We start from the raw sequence: 19,473 nt of genomic DNA, 5'->3' as shown, positions 1-19,473 counted from the left end.
ACAACACCGATTTCATCACGGTCAAAGGATAAACAACATCAAGATATAGGTGAGGAGGTAAGTTTCTTAATCCTAATTCAATAATTCTATGAGATGTTAACTTTTATGGAACCAATAGAAAAATTGTCAATGCCTTCAAATTCGGTTAGGAAAAGGATTGCGAATTGCAAAAAAGAGAACTTATTCAACATGGATACATTTTCCAAAATAATAATCGTTAATCAGGCACCTTAGGAATTCAAAAGCCCAGAGAATTTCACAATATTAATCGAGTTAGGGACCATAAGGGTTGGAAGAGCTTCAAGTGATTTAGAAATTATTCTTAATTGAATGCCTCATTCAATAGATAGATAGGAGACTAGAGTTAAGGAAAATTGAAAGTACCCACTTCGTATTCGAACAATAGAAAAAAGGTATCAATCAACCAAAAGGGATGTCGGAGGAAGTTTTAATTGAACGATGCAAGTATAAGATGTGGGATGAATATGTGACTCTAGATTTCAAGGTAAAATTTGAAAAAATCCTTTTTTCTGAAAGATTTTTTTTATAGATCCTACCAGGATTATTAATAGTTTTGAGAAAAGTGAAATCAAGGGTGAAAGTGAAAAATATCATGAGAATGCTCCATAGAATCGGGATTATAAGAAGTATTTAGGACCACTAGATTATAAAATAATTATAAATGTGGCTAATCACTTTAATTTGCGAAAGGTACTCTCGGTGATAAGTGCAGGATGAAAGAGTAGGGTAAACGAAGATGAGTCGAATGGCACGATGGATTTTGGAAAAATACTGTCAGACACAGAACTGAAATAGCATCCATGTGTACCTTGATAGAGCTGACCGATGAATCTGGTAGAAAAACCTGATACTTCGAGAACTGAGATAACTATTGTGTATATTATTATATTTTATTATACTTACTTGTAGATTAGAATTCAATTTTATTCAAATTGTTTCAGAACTTAAACCAAACACTATGGTAATTGAGAATAGGGGTCGAGACAGAGTCAGTGCTGACTCGACGTATTGCGCAACCCGACTATTAAAACCTTGTTTTAACCAGATCGATAACCTTAAAGCAATCTAATTTTAACCTAAAAATATTCCTAACATCACTCTAAATTATTTCTACACTTCATATTCTACCTTAAAACCCTTTTCTCCTTAATCCCTATTTTTGCAATTTCTTTCATTCTATTGGTGTTCTAGTTGGTGCAGAAACTGAAGAAAAACATTGACAGAGCTACATCAACACGGTCTTTACAAGGAATCCAAAGTAAACAATTCAAATTCAAGGGTTTCTATCTTGTTTTTAATGTTCCATTGATTATTACTTAATCTCTACTAGTTATTCTACCCTTTAGAATATTGAATATGCCTCCTAGGACATCTAGAAAAACTAATGTACAAGAAATCTCGATGGTTTTGGATCCTTAGAAATTTCAAAATCCAAATGCTGAGAAGTATGTTCTTGAATTGCTGGGGAAAAAGCATTCATTTAAGAACAAGGATTTGAACCATCAATGGTTTCATGTAATGAATTTTGGGAGTTAGTCCAATATCATCGATGAGAGTGATTTTGTGTCATTCTCAAAGAAAACATTGTTATTTGATAGCCCAAGAATTTTATGCTTCCTTTAGGGATCAGGAAATGAGGAGACCATATGGTGCAATCTGGGAAACCATAATGGTAAGAGGTAAGGAGGTACGTGTTACTCCTCAAAAAAACTGTGAATTTTACAACGTCCCATACTATGTGTACTAGCCTGTTTTCAGTGGTGTCAGAAACAGTATTTTCAGGACCACAATTTCGATAAGGTAGATAGTATTTTAATGTTTATTTAATGTATATAGGGTTATATTAGAGTCATATTAAATTTTTTGAGAAATTTTAAGGTTTAAAAAGTTAATTAGGTAAAAAGGACTAAACCGTAAAAGAAAAAAGTTATTTTTTATTAGTTAAATGGTTTAAGTGGCTTTGGAAATATAAATTAATGGATCTAGATGGTAATTATGCCATTTATTTTTATGGTGGAAAATGATTGACATGATTTGGTTATTTTATAAGTTTTAAACTAAGGGTAAAATTGTAAATAAATAAATAAACTCAAAATAAATCACTAAAATGATATCATCTTCTTCCTTTTGCTTTGTTTCAACCAAAAATACCATTAAAGAAGGAGCTTAAAGTTTCGGCTAGGGTTGTTTCATTGCATGGTATGTGTTTAAGCTCTATTTTTAATGATTTTTATGTTTTTGAGCTCGTTTTAGCTTAATCTACTTAGCCCGGGGCTTAATTTGCAAAATTGTTAAACGTTGAGGGATATGCCATGAATGAATTTGATGTTCCTGTAAAGTTAATTGATAGATACTTAAATTTGGTTGTTAAATGAACATGTTTCATTAAGTGATTTTTAGTGAATTTAGGGTTTAAGGATTAATTTGTTCAAATGGTAAATTCCATGTATATTTTGTGAAATGAGGAAAAATATGGGTTGATATAGGTATAAGGAAAAATTGGCTAACATGGGCTTCAATTAAAAATGGTTGAATTTAAAGTTTCGGGATTAGGGACTAAATTGCACAAAGGGTAAAATATTAGGGGTAATTTTGTAATTTCACATTGAAATGAGTTATGAACTGGAATTAATTATTTTTGACTACTTGAAAAAATTAATTGAGTTAAATTACAGTTAGATCAAGAAAAGAATCAAACAGACTTGAGTCGAGGGAAAGCCAAAGTCTCAGATTAGTCTCGACTTAGTTGTAACAACTGTGGTGATTGAGCTAAGTTCGTATAATGGTTAATGTAACACCCCAAAATAGGGCTTAGGAGTTTTAGGGGTATTTTAGGAATGTTAGCCTTAGAGTATTCGAAATTTTGTGACATGGTAGATCGGTAATGGTTTTTAGAAAATTAAATTAATTTTTGAAAAGGTGTTTTAAAGACCTTTAATTTTGAAAATTGGACTGATTTGTAAAAAAGTCAAAATTGTGAGTTTTTAAGAAGGAATTAAACAAAAATTTAAAAATCACCCTAAAAAACCCCCACCTACAATTTTATTCACGTAAAAGCTTCTTTTTTATGTGTGTGTTTGCCGTCCCTTTGCTCTCTCAACTTTCCTAAATGATTTTAAATTTCAACTCCTAATCTCTTTTGATTTCTATCATCCCTCAAGCTATAAACCTCCATTGAAACCAAGAAAAAAGAAACCAAAAACACCATAGTTTTCACTATTGTCAAGCTTTTGGGCTTTTTGGGTTTTCGATCATACGCTTGATTTTTCATCAACTAAGGTAACAATTCATCTTCTCATTAGTCTTAAATGTTATTTAGTCTTTAAAACCAAATTTTTAGCCATTCAATCGCATGTTTTGAATAAAACCCGAAATTTAGCGCATTAACGGTGGATTTTGAGTAAAAATATGGTTTCAAAATATTTTTTTAATTAGTTTTGACATGATTTAGAGGTTTCTAAACTTACTTTGAAGTTTCGTTAAACATTTCTTGAGTTTTAATGATTTTTTGAAAAATAACCACAAAACATGTCGAAAAAGTCGATACCATGAATTGAATATTTTATTGTAGTTTAAAGGTTGAGAATTGGTTGTAGGTGAATTATAAGATGAACGGAACTGGTTTAGGTGAAAATATTAAGTGTAGATCGGGAAATTCAAATTTAAATTTTTCTATGTTATAAGTTTTTGTTACATGGGAACATAGGCTTATTTTTTTTATTGCTTGTGGTGAGTTCTTAGTTGATTATTGAATGCATTGTTGTGTGAATTGTTGTGTTGAAGTTCTGGATTTGGTAGGATGTTCTACGAGTAGATATAAAGGCAAGGAAAAGCTAGTTTGAGCTTTCGACTTTTCGACGAAAGCATAATCGATGAGTGTTTGGAATAATTGCTTGTGGACATGATTCAATGTGTTATTTGGGAATTTAGTAGTAGCCTAAACGCCTATTCTAAATTTTGAGTGTAAGCTTTCTCATACCTATATTATCTTATGCACAATGTGCTTATGTGTTTGTGAATATGTGAATTGAGATAAAATGCTATAACATGTGACATGTGGTTATGATAACCATTGTGAAAGTGCAAATGTGCACATGTTATGTATATGTTAAAAGTTAGTGGCAGTGTTTTGCTAAAGATACAAATATGTTGTGATAGTGTAAGGATAATCGGTAAGTGATATGTTTTTTATTTCGGATATTTTGGCCATGTGATCTTGAAACCACTGGATATAGTTGGCATGCCATCGGATTGTGAATACTCACCTATATGTACAGTGATTTTGGGTGTTGAGGCTCTGGGACATGTTGTTGGGATAAGGGAATGTGAGCTAAGCTCCATTCAATGGGACATGTGATGGGAAATAAGGAGAGTGTTAGCTTTATGCTTTACTTTTGGGATATGTTTGACTCTATGAGTCTATGTGGTGTGTTGGAGATCCGTGTATCCGATGAGTGATGATAGAGCTCACTTTTATGTTTCAGAGCTCAAGTGCCAAATTATCTTAAATTCTGAATATGAATGTATTGTGATATATGTTTATATGACATGTGACCATTATGCAATTTATCTATAAAGATGTTTTTGAGTATTGTGATATATGCTTAAATGTTATGCGATTATATGAGTAGGTGATATATGCTTGAATTTTATGTGATTATACGAGTATTGTGACATATGCTTAAATGTTATGAGATTATATGAGTATTGTGACATATGCTAGTATGTTAGGTGATTATATGTGTAATATGGTATATACTTAAATGTGAATATGTCTACCATGTGAAAGAACTAGAAATAATGCACGAGTAAGTATATTATGACACTAAAGTTGGAACTATTAAGGTTGTGCTATATTTTTGTTTCATTAATTCTTGATGAATTGTTTGCATGGCAGTTTTTCTAATCATTCACTAAGCTTGTTAAGCTCACCTACTCCCTTCTTTACCCATTGCAAATTAATTGTGTGCCGGCGTGAGAGGTGAGGTTTTTGAGAGGTGATCAAAGCAATACTTTGTTAATTCTTATAGGTGTTCATTTCTTTAATTACGTATTAGGGAAAAAGGCAATGAGGTAAATTTATGGTTGACTACTGCCATGACATTCTTGGTCCATTTCCTGGTTTTTGGCTTTAGTATTTGTGATTTACACATTTATATTATGATCGGTTCTATGAACATTGAAGTTGATATTATGTTTCTTACTTGGACATGTTTTAACATATTGAACTGCCAATTTAGCCGTTTGGATGATTATTTGCTAAAGTAATTGATGCATGTTGTTTAGAAACTAAATTGGAATGGATTACTTGCATAAGTATGTTGCATTTTTCTGGTCTAAAGTAGAGGTATCGTTATTTGTGTGTTAAAAATGATACCTCTGTGTTTTGAAATTTTCAAGAAGTCAGAATTATAAATTGGTATCGATACCCTTTCACGAGTATCTGACGTTATTTTATATGGTTCAATGGGTAAGTAAAGGCTATTGGAAAGGAATGAATACACACTGATGGTTGATAAAGATCTTATGAAATGGACAAATTGGTATTGAAAAATGAATGGAAAAGTTTATTATTCAAACATGTGAGAAAAGATAAATGTATGCAACTCATTTAATGATATATGCCATGTTTCTTTGATAATATATTTTTTGTGCCATCCACTAACTATATGGATTCTTGTGAATAGGAAAGCAAAGTATCTATATGATTTAATAAGCATGGTTGAATGATTCAATGTTGATGTTCAATAAGTTTGAGTTTCTATTATACAAGCTTAGTAAGCACTAGTTGTTTACGTAGTCGTTTTCCCTATGTTTTGTAGATCATCGGAAGCTCGAATAGTTGAAATCTTGTTGGAGTCCTATCACACTATTCAGCAATCACTTTGGTAGTTTTTGGTTATCTTGGCTATGATTATAAATGACATGTATAGGGCTTATATGAAATAGGTGTTGTGAATATGTTATTTGGTCCACTTAGTTTGTTTATGTCTTTTGAGTATATGTTGTTGGACTTGAAATGATTAGTAAGAATATGTATTTGGTCACTTTTGATTGATATAAAAATACATGACTTTAGGTATAACTATATGTGATGTTTAGGTTATAATTTGATTTTGAATTGGTGTGAATTGAGGTGCCTTTGAATGGCATATTGGTTTTGAGTATGTTTAGCGAGTGTTTTAGTGAAATGAATGTATGTGTAAATGGTTTATCTTGTTGGGCAAGGATAGGTATCGTAATGACTTGTTTTAGGGGCTAAATTTGGAGCACGTGGTTGTGTCTCATTAAAATTTTAGGTGCAAGTTTCACACAGTCTATGACACGGCCATGTGTCATTAAAATTTTTGGTGCAGGTTTCACAAGGTCTGAGACACGATCTATGACACGACCGTGTGTCTGAAAATAGTTTGTTACATTGTCAGGCACTCGGTTTGCGCCACAACCGTGTAACCCAACAACGAATACTTACACGTTTTGACATATGGTCTACGACACGACCGTGTCGCCCTATTTCGAATGCACAGACGGGTTAACACACGGGTTGGAACATGGTCGTGTGTCCCTACATCGAATGTCCAAATAGTTTGGGCTATATGTCACACGGCCTGACTACACGGCTATGTGACCCTTGTTTTCCAATTTTTTCATGTTTTTCCAAAATCTTCTAATTTGTTTCAAATTGAAACCCAATTTTTTTAAATTTGTTTTTAAGGCCCCGAAGGCTTCATATAAGGCCCACATGTGTAAGTTTGTTATAATAGTGATGAGTTATTGGGATTTAATACGAAGTTGAATTGTTATTCTATTTTGAAGGTAACTATTTTGTTTTGTACAGTAATGTTTTGTAACCCTAATCCGATGACAAAGATGAGTTAGGGGTGTTACACTACGAGAATGATTTTCTTGATAATACTAACTTAAATACATTTAGAAACATAGAAATAGATGATGTTGTGAAATATTTAACCAAAGGGAGGGGCATATGGAATCATCAACCAAATACCGAACTACCTACAAATTTTAATGAAGCAATTATGTTTCCAATCGAAAAAATGTGGATACATTTCTTATGCACTTGTATTTTACCTGCTTTAAATGTATCTAACATTAATACTTTCCAAGCTATTATGTTGTATGGTGTATTGTAGAGAAAATAGATATGTGTTGGGAGATGGATCTATAGAAACATGAAGCGATGTATTAGTCACTAGAAGGTCGGGGTTTTCTTTCCCCACCTCATAATGACACTATGTTAAAAGGTTAGAGTTCCAATGGAATAAAATTAGCAATTTTTGAAGCTGACAGGGAGCTTAATTGGAGATTTCATATACACCTAGTATGTCAAGCTTCATAGAAAGCAAATCATATAGTGAAACCAACGAAGAAAATAAAAGATGGACGTGTCATTAAGGATTTTGCGCGGATGATCAAATTGATGCAAGAATCAAGACCTGTCATTAAGGAGTTTGCATGGTAAAACAATATAAGAGAACCAAATTACCCGCCAATCATGTATACATATGAATTAGTATATACTAGATTCATGGAGTGTTACCTCCCAAACCCGGCCTAGACATTATGGCTAGATTGAGAAGGCTACATTAGCCTCCGAAATGGCTAAGCTAACTTATGTTACTTTTGAAGACCTTAAATAAACTCATTTGAGAGAAATCGTAGTTGTACTTTGAGTTAGCTTAAAAGCATTTATTCATTAGGTTGTGTATACTTAGGATTCATTTTATTGTTGATAGTGTTGTTTTAGAAAAACCATTTGCTTGTCGCTCCTCTTTTAAAAAAAAACTCGATGTTAAACTAATGCAGTGGAAAAACCATTTTTCAAATCATTTTGGAAACTTGGTTGCCTTATCCATTTGTTTTTCAAAAATGGTTCCATTGCAATGCAGTGGAAATTGTGGAACAATATCAAATTTTACTGAAGCCTGATATTATGCATTATCTGAATATTATGTTTAGTAATCCATGCATGTAAAAATCCTAGAACAAAAGTTACTAAGCCACAGACTAAAAGTCATTAAAAATTACAAACCAAAACCAATGGAGACTAATTAATACTTACTCAAAATAGTCTAAGATCTAAGGTGATTCTCTGAATGCCGAGTCTGGTCCTAATTTCGAGGTTTACCTAAAAAGTTAAACACTATTGGGGGTGAGCTTATGAAAAGCTCAGTGTGAGTCGAACAATTATTTAAACGAACAAAAATATAAATATCGAGTACAATGAAACATATTAGCATTAACAAAAGAAAACATACCCATCAAAGGAATTTCATATAATTACATAGCCATTACCAAATTGATGTCAAATGGTGTATGAGCATGAGACATCATTCATTCAAGTAAGAATCATTAATTTTGATACCATTCAATACAACACATATAATAAAGCAATATCATTTGAATATGCCATGAGCATGATGCAATGTAAAAAGGTTCCTACCCATACCATTTGCTACACACCACGTGTTCCCCAGAACCCATCATTTAAACTCATAAATGTTATGGGCTTAAGCCCGTTGTGGTTAAAACCACTGATAATAATGTGCAGAAAATTCTGCAAATAAAAATGCAAACAAGCTGCCAATAAAAATGCGATAAATCACCAGTCCCCTCAGTACTCCAGGTGCAATGCACTGACTACAAATAATGCGGACTTAATATGCTGCCAGTACTCTACGGAACTCCTTTGTAAACCGCAGAATCCCAACCTAATGCATATGTAATATGTCACACAATCTCATAAATAATCATATCTCAATACTTTTCACATTCATTTGACATGCTCAGCATGTACTCAATAATCACATACTTTTAGTAAATGGAAACAGTGTTCGAATCTTTCAAATTACCATTGTGTTGGTATCAATCAATATCGTTTAATTTCACATACTTTTGCATAAATAACACCCTTTTCAGTACACAATATAGCAAATATCTTATGCGTTTAAATCATACATAAGTTTAATATCTCAACACATTATATCATTCAATCAAACATTCTCATATCTCATAACTCAAATATGCAATTAGAAACTAGAGATTTTGCCAACATGTTAATCTTTTAAGGCTCAAAACATACCTGGTTCGGCCACTCACAAAATCAATAAGTTGGCTATTAAGCCAATCCAATCAGCAAGCTAATTTATCAAATATAACATGATATTTAACAATTTCAAACAATTTTATGAGTTTAGGACCCACACCTTATTTTTTGCTTCCTCGCAGCACACTAGCGAATCTTTCGATTTTCCTTAATAATTTCTTAAACCAACCTAAACTAAAATTCAATATAACTTCAATCAATTTACCATTAAACCAGCCCCAAACACCCACTTATGAGTCCAAACCAATACTTGAAATTATAAATATTTTATGAATCTAAACTAGTTAGATTCCTTACAATGTATCGATGCCAACCATACGTACAATTGTTCTTCACCTTTATGGATGATTTGGGGCGTTTGGGTTAGCACGCTTCACGTTTGTGGGATCGAATTGGCTAATCTATCAAGAATGTCTCTCCCCAAGCTAGTTAAGAGAAACGACAATGACACTTTCTTGGCAATGTTCGGGATCGGTCTTGGGGTTCAAGATTTTAGATTTGGGGTTAATTTAGATGAGGATAAATGTTAGAAATAGATTAAAGAAGATGGTGCAAAATCTTAATGCAGAAAAAAGAAGAAAGATATGGTAAAATGGGAGGTGTAGGCGACGACAACAATGGGAGAAAGAAAGAAAATTGAAGAGAAAAGAGGAAAGAAAGAGGGTGAACGGCTAGGGTAGGAAAAAATTAAATTAAAGGTTGAAAAATAGAATAAAAAGTTTTATTTATACTTAGGGTTCAAGGGTATTGATGGCGCACACATTAAACAAAATAAGGGATTTTGCAAAATTTAATTATTTCGCAAGGGAAAGGATTTGAACTTGAGATCTTATTTAATTTCCATGCTTTCTCATATTTCTTTTAACCATTAGGTTTTTTCCTCATTCTTAAAATAATTTTGCAATATTTATTTTAAAAACAAGGCATGCCACATACTAGGGTTTAAGAAAAAATTAGCAAAATAATAAAAATGGCGAGAGAGAAGGGATTTGAACTTGGGTTTCAAGGAACGTTTCAATAACACTTAACCAACAAACTAATACCTCATTTATTTTCTAAAAATGCATAGATCTCAAATATTAATGCGTGATCACTCTCTCTCGATTCACAAACCTGATTTTACTAAGCCCCGAGTTTTGGGATGTTACAAGGAGCATATGAGTGAAAATGAAGAAGGGGAAGAGGAACAGGCCACCATGCATGATTTTCAAGAGGAGGATGACAATTACGAGGTGGCATTCCAGCCGTAATATTCTACGCCAAAGGGACTTATCATCTGTAGCCCAACCCAACGGGCACACTCTTCGCTCGGAGGTTCCTCTCGAGATCAAATCTCAAGAAAAGGGAAGGCACTGATGGAGAGGGGCAATGCCCTATAAACTAAATAAACAAAACAAACTGTAAGAAGAATAAAAATAATAGTCATATCTATAACTTTTAATTTTCCTATTTAGCCTATTAGCATGCGAAAATTAACAATTCAATTTAATGCCTAAATCTCCCCGGCAATGACATGAACAACTTGACCACGCCGTAGTGTGCGTGCACCGGAGCTTATAAATATGAAATTGAATATATCTCATTATGCGCAGTATCTGTAAGTATACAAGTCAAATTGTAATATAGTTAAAAGTGTTACAACGGAACACTTAGAAGTATTCCGAGGATCGAACCCAAGGGAGGCTTGCCTAAACTAAATTGAAAATCAACACACTGCTAAGTCTAAATACTACTTTCGTAATAATTATATTAGACAAAGCAACAATAAAAAGATGATTTATAAAATACCATAAAAGTAATCACTAAACCATAGCTTTGTTTGTTTCAACGCAAAAGCTTTTATGAAAAATATTTTAGCCATTTTCGATGTTTGTTTCATCTAAAATAGTATGGTTAACGTAAAAGGTTTCTAGTCAACATAAAATTACCCCCTTATTCCTGTCAAATGTCATACCATTTTTTTCCGGAAGACATTTTCCAAATTGATAAGGCTATGTTCACTGTAACACCCCCATACTTGACCCAAGCATTGGGTCAAAGCACCAGGATGTTACATTCTCTACTACATTCTTCACTTATCAAATATTTTCTTATAAAGTTTCATAACTTTTCCATTTAGTCCCTTTTCGTCATAAAAGTTGAATATTCACTAATTACTTATATTAAATCAATTTTCCTTCATAATTTACCTCAATATCTTGTTTCACATATCAAATTTATATATATTTCACTAATATCATTTCATCCATATATATTCTCAAGCACAACAATTTAGTCTTTGTTATCATAAAAAATCATATTTTTCACAATTTCACTTTTACAATACTTTATGCATATTTCATCATCTCATAACACATTCATCAAACTTTTATCACAATTTCCTTATTCACATATTAAATTGTTTAGCACTTAAACTTTGTAAAATTTTCAATTTAGTCCCTATTTCCATGTAATTTATTTTTCACCATATAAGCACTTTAATCAAATAATTCATTATAATATCTTATTCCACATAACAAATTTTCATGCATATCACTTCTCTTGTTTCAATTATAAATTTCACAAAGTTTACAATTTAATCGTTAACATCATGAAGATTCATTATGTACTTTCATCTTAAGATCACTTTGTAATCAATTCACTACTTATCATAATCTTAAATGTATGTTTGTTTCATTGAAAATAACTTTTATAAAATATTTTTAGGCAATTAGCCGAACGATAAAAAATATTTTACACAGATTCATCCAAACACCAGAAAATATTAGCTTTTACAGAAATAAATTTTCAAAAGTCATTTTCAGTGAAACAAACGGAGCCTAAAATAATTGAAATTTAATCAAATTAAGTAAACAGAAGATTAACTCGCATATGTGCTCATGATTAACTTTAGATTTAGGGTTTTAACAAGTTAGCTAATGATTAACCTAGTTAATACCTTTGTGTCTATAACCAAATTAATTGTTCAATTTAACCTATTTATCTTTCGACCTAATAGCTTAAATCGAGATAGATTAAGTGGTGCTAAGTAGATTATCTTTTTGGCCTCATCAACTTAAGTTACTTCATAGGGTTTAATTTTGCTTAACATATTCCAACTAATTTGTGGTAAACCCTAAACCCTTAGCCAATCACTCTAACTTCCACTCGTCAATTTCCATAGGGTTCTTAGTACATGGCCATAATAGATGCAATTTTACCTAATCAAATATTCAACATTCAAATTACATGTATAAAAAAGAGAAGGGAGAGAGAGATCTAGATTTAAAATTATTTGTTGAAGTTCTGGATCTGTGCACCCTTGAATGGATGCTGATCTTGATTCAGTTGAAGCAAAATGTAATTACACAAAATAAAATTGCTGAAATAAATTTGAACTGAACATTAATTGAATTCACAAAGTGTTTGAATAGAAAAACTGAACTAAAACCCTAATTCTAAGAAGAAAGAAAATTTAACTAATTAAAAGAGATCCCTAACTAAGATCTGAGCACTAATATTTCTAGTGTTATGGTGATATGAATAAAATTAGGTCAATTACAAGCTGCTAAACATGTTAATTATGGTTCTGTAGACAAACAACACCCTGTACAGATTAATGATCCTCGTCAAACCAGTGTTGCGGCATCTTACGGCTGTTGTCACAACACTGGACATCGAATGCAACCCTTCTTAGTTCAAAAGTTGTTATCACGAAATTGATGGCTTGATGTTCCCCTTCGAGGTTCGAAGTTTGGTGTCGCAACATCCTCGCTATATGTTGCGGCATCCGAAATAGTCCACTGACTCATAGGCCTGAAATGTTATCTTGCAACCTTAATCAACATGTTAGATCTTCCTTAGGCCTAGATTGGCCTAACAGGACACAAAATGCGCTAAAAAGGTTCATTTTATTGAATTCAAAGGTAAAACTACTAAGTCTATGACCTGCCGCTACATGTAGTAGTTAATTCGGGTCAATTTTGCATTTAAGGAGCTTCTTTTCTAGGCAATTTAGTATTTTATATTACATTTCTAATAATTAGGTTTTAAGATTAAATATTTAAAAAATAAGTGTTTTTTAACACATTTTGTAAGTGTTGTGACCCAATAGGTTGACATGGGCCTTAGGTAGTACTAATATATTGAATTGAGTGTGTAGAATGAAGATATAAAGGCCTAATTGAGGTGGAAGCAAGGGATGAATAATGCACAAGCTTCCTGGGACGTCAAAGCAAAAAACAAATGATATAAGACAGAAATTGTGTGTCATGTCATGCCATAAACTTGGTGTGGCGCGACACAGGTCGACGTGTTGCCCTACTATATCGAAGTTATTTTTGTCCATGCAATCAACTTTATACAAAGACCTAGAACGTGCAAAAGGCCTAATTTGGGCTGCCAACATCTCTATAAATAAGACTTTAGGAGTTTGATGTAACTAAGTTGTCCTAGAAGCCTTCAAAACCCTAGTAGTTAAGAAGTAGGATTGGAATAGATTTTTTTTTGTTTTCCAATAACTCTTCTGGTTTTCCTCTTGGAATTAGTTTTGATCTAAGAGTTTAGTTATATTATCAAAGTATTTTAGTTTACTTGTTCTTGCATTTGATTTAATTCTCTATTCCAATAAAGCAATTTGTTACTCTATTCCCTGTTCGATATTCAATCCATAATTATTCAAATTTTTTTCTTTCTAGAATCAATCATGTTCTTTACATGATTTATTCAATTGAAATTGAGATTATGAAAATAGTTTTAAAATACTTTAAAATGTAAAACATCTGAGTTGCTCCTCTAATAGTCGTGTCCCAATCCTAACCTCGAGGATTATTTGAAAGCATATCAATAAACTAAAGACTGAGCTAACAAGCTCAGTGTGAGTCATAACTCAAGTAACCAGTATAAGGTAGTAGAAATAGCAGTCAAGCCAATAATTATAGAACAATATAGATTCACAAATTCATTATGCATGAACATGTCAATGCAATATTTTCATAGAAGTTCCTACCCAACTCCGCTACACACCATAGTAAGAGTTCCCTTGAACTCATCCATCCAATAATACATCAGTTTGTGGACAAGCCACTAGTATTGCAGATAAACTGTCAGTACTTCCTCCATTCATAATCATCCCGTCCCTAATGCAATGCAGTATGACATATAATAACGATAACAAAACTAGTACAGTAGGCATGTAACACCCTTATAACCGGCTTAGTCACCAAGCCCGAATATTAGGATGCCACACCATCGTCCCATGTCACACTCATAGTAAATTGTCATATTATTAAGAAATCATCCCTTTTAACAGTGATCTTATAAATTTTCAGTCAAACATATTGTAACACCCATAACCTGTACCCGTTTCAGTCAAAGCAGTGGTCACACGGTCATGTGTCCAGGTCGTGTGATAGAGCCTAGACCGTGTGGCTCTAGATATGGTCGAGTGGTCATCCCACAAGCACGTGTATGATCTCACACACCCGTGTATATGGGTCGTGTAATTTGCTAACTTGGGTCACATGGCTGTGTCGTAGGCTGTGTGTCAGCCAGTGTGGAGCCTGTACCTAACACGCTACGGGCACACGCTCGTGTGAGCTACCCATGCATGACATACGACTGTATGACAGACCGTGCCCCAGGCTGTGTGTACCTAATAGTGACCAAAATCATGCTCATTTTTCATCCAAATGCTTAGGTACCTAAACCAATTTATTAACATATGATCACAATACCTTAAAACATATTCAAGAATGACCAACATATACCAAATCAACAACCAAAGACCTAACCAATGTGTCATCAATGACACCACATCTGATTCACCTAATATTTGCCTACTTAGTTACATTACACAAGCTACATTATACCTTAATATAGCTTACCTTTAATTCCTTTATACCATACTTAATTCAAGCCACAACTACCATATCAAGTTTGTTAAGTTATGCATAAACATGAAATTAAACATACGTACCACATTTTACCTGTCATTATCATACCAAAACATCAAAATGCACAACCCAAAATATATTACATGTACTTATGAAGCATTACAGAACATAACCAAATGTTCCTATTACATGCCATAGAAGCCAAGATGTATTCAAAAGCTACCAAATGATCCCTGGATAATGTGATTCTTCAAACTAATCTAATCTTCTGATCTACAAAATGTATCTACAAGGAATAAGACAAATAACACGAGTAAGCTTTCGTAAAGCTTAGTAAGTTTGTTGATTGACAAGTAAAGCTTACCAAATCAAACATAATAATAATTCAAATAAAAGATTAATGAATAGGGTTCCTGTTAATGAGGTTATTATTAGAATTCATGGCAATCACAACTCACAATAGGTGAGAATTACACAGAGCATTAATTGACATCCCATTCTCAATCATCACATTAATAAAATCTAATCTCAGGTAATCAGAGAGTATCACTCATTCAAGTTAATTTCAGAGTTTTGACTGGCTCATGATGCTACTCACACAAGTTGCAAAGAATCTGCAATAGATGGATCTCAAGCCATTGTTATGATCAATATCACCGGTACATACTACCTACTAAATAATCACTGGCTCACGATGCTGCTCACACAAGCTGTAGAGAATCCGCAACACATGCGAGATCTCAGCCATCGCTACGGTCCGTATCACCGGCTCAAGGCCTAATAGTTAATATTCATATTCATTTATCACGTAATCTGTTATCAGTCCATAGTTAAGTATAACATTGAATATAATCATAATAAACATGAAATATATCGATATAATATAGAAATAACTGTACGAACTTACAAGATTGATTTGTAGTAACGACTCAGAGTATGTCAATTAGTGGTCAACATTATATCAATTCATTACTTCCATTTTCAATTGCACACATCAATAATAATCCAACATTATGCAATTAGATTCATATAATACATTTATAAAGGTACTAAAATTAAACCGAATGAACTTACAGGACTAATTTGCAAAGAACAACAAAGTATAGGGGATATTTAGTAATTTTCTCTTTTTTCGATTTTCCACTCGTTCAAGATCTAAAATAATAGTTTTTTTCAATTCACTAATTCTAAAAGAAAAATTAACTCATATTATGCAATTAAGTTTTTTTACATTATACAAAATTGCCCTCAACATTTCACTTTTATTCAATTTAGTCCTTAAGCCCCAAACATGCAAATTAACCAATTTTATTTAAAACCCACCTTGAACGATTATTCAAAGGTCTCTATACAACCCCTATTTGCAATTATTTCACACCAAGTACAAGCAATTTTACCACTTTAATAATTTAGTCCTTAACGTTAAAATCGTTAAAAACTACTTTATAAAATAGTCCTAAATAACAACAAAACTCAATAATCTTTCATAAAACTTCATGAATAACTCAAACTCATCAATGGCATAATCCAAAATATTTAACAATTTTATGAATTAGTCCTCGGGTTATCTAAATTAAGCTAATACGAGTTCAAGAACATAAAATTTACTAAAAATGGTAAGGTTTGCTTACCAAATCAAAGGGCCTAAGCTTGGTTGAATGCTTCCTAGCTTTAACCATGGTGTTTTGGGTTTTTTGGAAGAAGAAACAGGAAAAGTCACCTTTAATTTGGCTTTATTTTAGTTATAAATTATTTATTTACCTAATTACAATTATCTCCATTTTAATTTACATTCAAATCTTTAACATTTTCAAGTCTAAAACCGTCCACTACTATACATGTAGTAGGCCCAATTACCCCGGGCCCATACTAGACAAACAAGCCAAACCAAATAACAATAAACAGTCCATTTACAACCCAAATTCCAGCAGGCTCGTATGGCCCAAAACCCAAAACAGCTGAATTACAATTCAGACCCAACTACCCAAACTATTTTTAGCAAAAAAAGAGAAACCCTAAAAGCAAGCTGCCGTCGCCGCCCCAGCCACGCGTCTCCTCCACGTCACCACCATATGGCCTCTGTACCTGCAAGGACAAACAACAAAAAAATAGCAAAAACCGGCACCACAAAAAAGAAAGAAAGACATGGATGTAATTTTTAGGCTATAAAAAGCCTTAGAATAATGTTGTAAACACTTTTTTTAGACAATATTAATACAAAAAAAAAGAGAACTTTCAGGCAACAAAAGGGTAGCCCCCGATTCTTTATTTTGATTTTGTTTTTTTTTTTATTTTGTTTTGATTTCACTTTTTAAAACAAAAAGAAAAGAGAAATATAAAAACTCACTCTTTTGTTCACCTTTTTGCTTCACTGGAGGATGAGGTTCGCCGATTTCGATGAAAATTGGCGTTTTTTAGGGTCGGGGAGTCGAAAAGCTCAAAAAATGGGCTTCTTTCGTTTTTACGACCACCATGGACGGCGGCACCGTCATCGGTAACTAGCAGCTGCCACGGTGGTCCAGTGATCGGGGTTCGGTCGGAGGAGGGGAAGGTTGAGAGAGGTTGAGAGAGTTTTGGTGTTTTTTTTAGAAAGGAGAAAAAGGAATTTTACTGAAAAAATTTTATTTAAATAAAGAAGTAAAATGACGCCGTTATCGGTTAGTGACCCAGGAGCCAAAACAACGCCGTTTAGGGCCTATCCACGTGCGACCCGACCCGCTCCAGGGCGGATCAACGTGTTTTTACCTTTTGGGTTATTTACCCTTTTGGTCCTTCCTCTTTTTTGTGTTGTTTTAATTTAGTCCTATTCGCACTTTTTATATTTATTAAATTTTGCCCTGGAAATTTTTTACTTTCTTCAATTTAGTCCCGCGTCCTCTGAAAAGACGCGTGTCTCTAGATTTGGGATATTTTCACATTTAGCCCCTGCGAGCTTTCGCGCCTTATATTTTAGTCCTTATTTACTTATTTTGACACTATTTTTACTTTTAATTTCATTTTCATTCCGATTTAATCCTGGGCAATTCAATTTCAACCCTTCCACATTATTTTATTATTTTACTTATTTAGTTTTTATTTATTATTTGTTAATTTTTATTTCTTCATCCTTTACACTAAAAATAGATTTTAAATAGATTCTTCATTTTTTGTGTATTTTATTTTTGTTTTTTATTTTGATTGATTATTATATATTTATGCTATATTTACTTTTTCTTATTATTATGCATTTCCTAAGTTCATTTTATTGTATTTTATGTTACTTTCTTTATTTTGTTGATGCAATTTGATTATCAATATTGCCATTATTATAGCATTCTATTTTCATTATTATTTATCGTTTTAATACTTTACTTATATTATTCTCTTACGTTATTTCATTACCATTTTTAATTAGTATCACGATTCTCATCCGATACATAAAAAAGGAATTTTTTTAAAAATAAGTAACACTTCGTATTTTGAGATTCGAAAAGGTCGTACCCTAAATTACAGGATTTCAATTTTCTCAATAAATCTAAGTAATTGAGTATCCTTTTTAATCAAAACATATAAATAAAAAGTTCATTCTTGGGGCTTCGATATGTTGTGTCCTAACTCATTGGATATGACATTTTTTTTTCTCGCGACGGGGATTTTTTAAAAATAATGGCAATATTCTACGTTTGGAATTTTAAGAAATTGTGCCCTAACTTATTGGGCTTCGATTTTTCATCTGACCTAAACAACTGAATGTCCTTTTTAAACTTCACTACATGAGTTTTAAAAATCAAAAGACAAGCTCATTTTTGAATACGTGAAACATCATATCCTAACTCATTGGGTGTGATATTTTATCTTCCTGAAATAAGAGGGTCTTAGCATGCAATTTGATTTATACAAGTATCATTTTAAATAAAAGGATCATATTTTTAATCTTTTCGAGTTTTCAACATTCGACATTAAGACATTAATTAATCTAGTAAGTACCAATTTTGGGCGTATCAAGGGTGCTAATCCTACCTCGTGCGTAACCGACTCCCGAACCCATTTTCTGGATTTTGTAGACCAAAAATTATCGTTTTAGTAAATTTAAACTTTTATTAAAATGATTAAATTATGAGGTGATCCGATCACACCTAGATAAAAAAGATTGGTGACAACTCTCATTTTCGTTTTCATTTTTAAAATAAAAGTCGACTCGCATTTCTTTCAAAAAAATGGCTTCGGCAGCTTGACGACTCCACTCGGGACTGGTTTTTAGAGTTGATCCACAAATTGATCAATTTCTGTCTTTTTGTCGAAAGTTGAAAATTCAATCTAAATTTAAGATTCTTTCATTACATTTTTATAGTTTGCATCATTGTGGTATGTTTGCTTTGTTGATTCAAGTTTTTAATCACTGCATATTGCACTGCGTAACCGTTCGGTTATACCCTTTTAAGTCAGAGTAAGAAACTACTCCTTTGTGAGATCTTC

The sequence above is a fragment of the Gossypium raimondii genome, chromosome 2 (genome assembly GCF_025698545.1).
Source record: "Gossypium raimondii isolate GPD5lz chromosome 2, ASM2569854v1, whole genome shotgun sequence".
Taxonomy (NCBI): Eukaryota; Viridiplantae; Streptophyta; class Magnoliopsida; order Malvales; family Malvaceae; genus Gossypium; species Gossypium raimondii.
The sequence above is the reverse complement of the archived record's forward strand: the minus strand, read 5'-3'. Positions refer to the sequence as shown.